Below are 5,948 nucleotides of genomic sequence, written 5' to 3'. Positions count from 1 at the left end.
ATTGAGATGATCAATTGATTTTTCCCTTTTGACTTGTTAATGTGTTGTAATACATTGATTGATTTTCTTATGTTGAAGCATCCTTGCATGCCTGGAATGAACCCCACTTGGTCATGGTGTATGATTTTTTTAATGTGTCTTTGGATTCGATTTGCAAGTATTTTGTTGAGGATTTTTCATCTATATTCATTAGGGAGATTGGCCGGTAGTTTTCCGTTTTTGTAGCATCTTTGCCTGGTTTTGGTATTAGATTGATGTTAGATTCATAAAATGAGTTAGGTAGTGTTCCATTTTCTTCAATGTTTTGAAAGAGTTTGAGTAAGATTGGTGTCAGTTCTTTCTGGAAAGTTTGGTAGAATTCCCCTGTGAAGCCATCTGGCCCTGGGCATTTATTTGTGGGAAGATTTTTGATGACTGATTGGATCTCTTTGCTTGTGATGGGTTGGTTGAGGTCTTCTATTTCTTCTCTGGTCAGTCTAGGTTGCTCATATGTTTCCAGGAAATTGTCCATTTCCTCTACATTATCCAGTTTGTTGCCATACAGGTGTTCATAGTATCCTCTTATAATTTTTTTTAATTTCTTCAGGATCTGCAGTTATGTCACCTTTTCAATTCATTATTTTGTTTATATGGGTTTTCTCTCTTTTTGATTTTGTCAGTCTAGCTAGGGGCTTGTCAATCTTGTTGATCTTCTCAAAGAACCAACTTTTGCTGATATTTATCCTCTCTATTGTTTTTTTGTTCTCTATGTCATTTATTTCTGCTTTAATCCTTGTTATTTCTTTTCTTCTACTTGGTTTGGGATTGGTTTGCTGTTCATTTTCTAGCTTCTTCAGTTGATCCATTAGTTCTTTGATTTTGGCTCTTTCTTCCTTTTTAATACATGCGTTTAGTGCTATAAATTTCCCCCTTAGCACTGCTTTTGCTGCATCCCATAGGTTTTGGTATGTTGTGTTCTCATTTTCATTCGTCTCTATATATTTAGCAATTTCTCTTGTTATTTCTTCATTAACCCACTGATTGTTTAGGAGTGTGTTGTTTAACCTCCAGGTATTTGTGAATTTTCTAAGTCTCTGATGGTTATTGACTTCTAATTGTATTCCATTGTGGTCAGAGAATGTGCTTTGAATAATTTCAAACTTTTTAAATTTATTGAGGCTTGTTTTATGTCCCAGCATATGATCTATTCTGGAGAAAGTTCCATGAGCACTAGAAAAGTATGTGTATCCTGGTGATTTGGGACGTAATGTCCTGTATATGTCTGTTAAATCTATTTCATTTACCAGATTGTTTAGGTTTTCAATTTCCTTATTGGTCTTCTGTCTGGTTGATCTATCTATAGAAGAGAGTGATGTGTTGAAGTCTCCCACAATTATTGTGGAAACATCAATTGCTTCCTTCAGTTTTGCCAGTGTTTCTCTCATATATTTTGTGGCACCTTGATTGGGTGCATAGACATTTACGATTGTTATTTCTTCTTGTTGAATTGCCCCTTTCATTAATATGTAGTGGCCTTCTTTGTCTCTCAAAACATCCCTGCATTTAAAGTCTATTTTATCTGAGATTAATATTGCTACACCTGCTTTCTTTTGGCTGTAGCTTGCATGAAATATTTTTTTCCATCCTTTCACTTTCAGTTTCTTTGTGTCCCTGTGTCTAAGATGAGTCTCTTGTATACAACATATTGATGGTTCATTTTTTTTGATCCATTCTGCAAATCTATATCTTTTAATTGGGGAGTTTAATCCATTTACATTCAATGTTATAACCGTGAAGGCATTTCTTGAATCAGCCACCTTATCCTTTGGTTTATGTTTGTCATATTTTTCCCCTCTGTCTATTAATATCCTTTATTGTACCCATACCAAATCTCTTTAGTAGTGAACCTTTCTCCAAGTCTCTCTGTCCTTTCTTTGTTTCTCTGTCTGTAGGGCTCCCTTTAGTATCTCCAGTAGGGCCGGTCTCTTGTTAGCAAATTCTTTCAGCATTTGTTTGTCTGTGAAAAATTTAAGCTCTCCCTCAAATTTGAAGGAGAGCTTTGCTGGATAAAGTATTCTTGGTTGGAAATTTTTCTCACTCAGAATTTTAAATATATCATGCCACTGCCTTCTCGCCTCCATGGTGGCTGCTGAGTAGTCACTACTTAGTCTTATGCTGTTTCCTTTGTATGTGGTGAATTGCTTTTCTCTTGCTGCTTTCAGAACTTGCTCCTTCTCTTCCGTGTTTGACAGTGTGATCAGAATATGTCTCGGAGTGGGTTTATTTGGATTTATTCTATTTGGGGTTCGCTGAGCATTTATGATTTGTGTATTTATGTTGTTTAGAAGATTTGGGAAGTTTTCCCCAACAATTTCTTTGAATACTCTTCCTAGACCTTTACGCTTTTCTTCCCCTTCTGAAACACCAATGAGTCTTATATTCGGACGTTTCATATTATCTATCATATCCCTGAGGTCCGTTTCGATTTTTTCAATTTTTTTCCCCATTCTTTCTTTTATGCTTTCATTTTCCATTCTGTCATCTTCCAGGTCACTGATTCGTTGTTCAACTTCCTCTAGTCTTGTACTGTGAGTGTCCAGAATCTTTTTAATTTGGTCAACCGTTTCTTTAATTTCCATAAGATCATCCATTTTTTTATTTAGTCTTGCAATGTCTTCTTTATGCTCTTCTAGGGTCTTCTTGATATCCTTTGTATCCCGTACTATGGTCTCATTGTTCATCTTTAGTTCTTTGAGTAGCTGCTCTAGGTGCTGTGTCTCTTCTGGTCTTTTGATTTGGGTGCTTGGGCTTGGGTTATCCATATCGTCTGGTTTTTTCATATGCTTTATAATTGTCTGTTGTTTTTGGCCTCTTGGCATTTGCTGAACTTGATAGGGTTCTTTTAGGATTTGTAGACCAATTGAAGTCCTTATCTCTAATTTATCAGATCTACAGCTTCGTGGAGTACACTTTCTCTAACTAACCAGCAGGTGGCGTCCAGGAGCCACCTGTTCTCTACAAGCCAGTTCTCCCCTGCATAGCCTTTTCGGTGAGTGGGGGAGTGAGTCTTGTGGGGTCCAATTGGTGTACCAAGCTTGCGTGTGTAGTTGGTGTTGCCTGCCCTGTATATGGGGCGTGTTTCTGGGCAGTCAGGAAGGTGGGGTGGCTCTAACAATCAAATCTCCCTGGTGATCCTGGAGTTTTAAAGCTGCTGCAATAGTCTAATCCTTCAGTTCAGTCCTGCCACAGTTTGTCTCTGCCACTGACCCACAAGTCCTTGGTATTGGCGTATGGCTCCTGAGACTTGCAAGTGGGCCCCTCTTCCAGGCTGTGCACCCCGGGTCCTCTGTTGAGGGATGACTGTGCTATGTCACAGGTGAGTGCCGTCCCCCCAGGGCAGTTCTGGGCTGCTGGGCTGTGTAGGGAGGCTCCCAGTCTGCTGAAATGATGCCTGAATGGGGCTTTGTTAATTCACACTGCTCCGCCTTCCCAACTCTGGGACAATCAGCTGAGGTTGCAGGGAAGGCTAATGTCCACACCCAGTTTTGTGGTGTGTGCCTGTTATTTGAAGCACTTCCGTCACACTGGGTTGTCTGGGGCAGCTCTGGGCTATGGGGCTGGCAACGGGCAGGAGTGTTTCCTGTCCACCAGGATGATAGCTGTGAGCGGACACCCCCCCTTTTCTTGGGAAGTTGTGGTGTTTAGTGAATTTTCTCAGCCACTGGATTATTGCCTTTTGTCTCAGAGCTCTCTTAGTTCTGCTCTTGTCTTGACCTGCCCAAATTGCAAGTCTTTGAAGCTTTCTGTATTGGGCTTCATAGAGTAATTGTTTTAGAAAAAGAAAAAAGGATTAAAAAAAAAAAAAAAAAAGGGCCCTCCTCACAGATCTAATGGGCTATTTAAATGCTAAGAGACAAAGCAATTAGGGCCATTATGGAAAGGTCCACAGGGCAGAGAGATCGGCTTTTCTTCAGGATTTGCATATGAGCCTCAGGGCCTGAGCTCTGCCCTTCCCCTTTCTATGTTCACCAGAACTCCAAAAATCCTCCGCTTTTATTTTGGAGTTTTTTGTGCTGTTTTTTCTATGCCTGTCTCCTCTCTGCTGGGCTGGCTGCTCTCAGATTCTCTGGTGTCTTGTCTAAGTCTATCTATGGTTGGAGTTGGGATCAGTAGAATGAGTTTCTGATAAGGGCTGCCACTGCAGTTCTCCCTTCTCCTTCCCGGAGCTGACAGCCCCTCCTCCCACGGGACTGAGCCTGGCAGGGAGGGGTACGGGTCTCCTGGCCACAAAAACTTACAGATTTCGCTGATCTCAGCAGTTCGACGTTTTCATGAGTGTTGTATGAAGTATGCCCAAAGTCAGATTGCTCTGTGGTGTCCAGTCCACACAGTTCCTGGCTTTCTACCTGCTTTCCTGGAGGAGTAACTAAAATATACAGCTCACCAGTCCGCCATCTTGCCCCGCCTCCAGTCTGAGCTATTTTATTATGAAATTTTCCATTAACTTTGGTGTTTAAAACAGTGTAGAGCCTGTCCCACAGCAAAGGGCTCAGTCGCAGAGAGGCTCTGAGTGCCACTGACCAGACTGGGAGCTGGTGCATGCAGAGCTGGGCACAGCAGGCTTCACCGCGGGACCTTGGGACCAGTTTGGGCATCAACAATGGACCAGGCTCCAGTTGCCGGTCAGATGGGAACAAACCATGGTTGGGGGTCTGGTTAGCAGGCTGGAGCATTTGCTGCTTTTTGATCATTATCATTTGGGGCCCCAAGGGAGAGTCTTGGGGGGTCACCTGAGCCCCAAATCTGGGAAACTCTTCAGAGCTGCTCAGGTCAGGAGCCTTCTCACTATTGGTCATCCAAGGAGCATCCCTCACCACGAAGCCTCTGAATGGGGCCTTGGAATCCTCATGCGCTGGGGGCTTCATGTGCACCTTCAGCGCTTCATTGTCCACCACGTTGGCCATATTCCTCTGCCAGGTTAAGGATGTGGTCACTGGCTTCCTCTGTGTTCTCCCAGAGCCTGGTCACGGTCACACAGCTGGGGTCTGGGGCTCTGCTCTGAGGGAAGAGAATGTCCACCTTGAACTCTTCCATGACCTTGCAGACAGCTTTGCCCAGGGAGCCAATGATGTGGGTTTGGACTTGGTGGTCCATTGAAATGTCCTCAGAAAAGCATCTGTTCAAGTTCACCCACTATCATCAGGATGGTGTCCCAGGCAGCCTCGGTGTTCTTCTCATAGCCTGTGATGGTGATTTGGTCCTGGGGCTGATTCCCATCGTCCTTGTCAGGAAACTGGATTTTGAGACCAACAGGGCTACTTCAAACCCGACTGGTTTCAGGGCCACTATTCGGAGTGACATCTCTCTTCCACAGCAGGCTCACGGTGAATTTAAAGACTCCAACTGGTCCCAAAGACTGGACCAAGTGCTTCCTTGTTCTTCCTATATGAGTTGCTGAAATAATGATAATCAAACCAAAGCCCTGCCAAGCTCTGTAATTCTGGAATTAGTGAATATGAAGGCTCTTGGGGCTGGGAGGTGGGGGGATATATCTTAGAGGAATTGTTCCCCTTTCCTGTCTGTGTCACAACCTTCTTCACACCTGAGAGATACCTTTATCTGGTTCCATACCAACAAGATTTTCACCATAGTCTCTTTCCTTAGAATGTCTCCCTCCCATCCTTCTGCCCCTCATGCTATCCAGAGTTTATCATTATTGCTGTCTCTCTAACTTCCCAGCCAAGAGCTGGTGTCCCTGTGTCCAGTGCAGGCATGTCACTCCTGACACAGCCCTGGACAACCATGTCTCCAAGGGCCAAGGACAGAGCCTGGGGCAGGGTGGGCTGCATCCTCGTTGGTGGGTATGGGGCTATCTGCACATGTGGAGTCCAGTATGGAGGCTGGATTTTTTAAATCCATCTTCATTTTATTTATTTTCCTTTTTAAAAATTTTATTCACTTTTAGTTAC

Source organism: Choloepus didactylus, chromosome 13 (genome assembly GCF_015220235.1).
Source record: "Choloepus didactylus isolate mChoDid1 chromosome 13, mChoDid1.pri, whole genome shotgun sequence".
Taxonomy (NCBI): Eukaryota; Metazoa; Chordata; class Mammalia; order Pilosa; family Megalonychidae; genus Choloepus; species Choloepus didactylus.
This window is presented reverse-complemented; position numbering follows the sequence as displayed.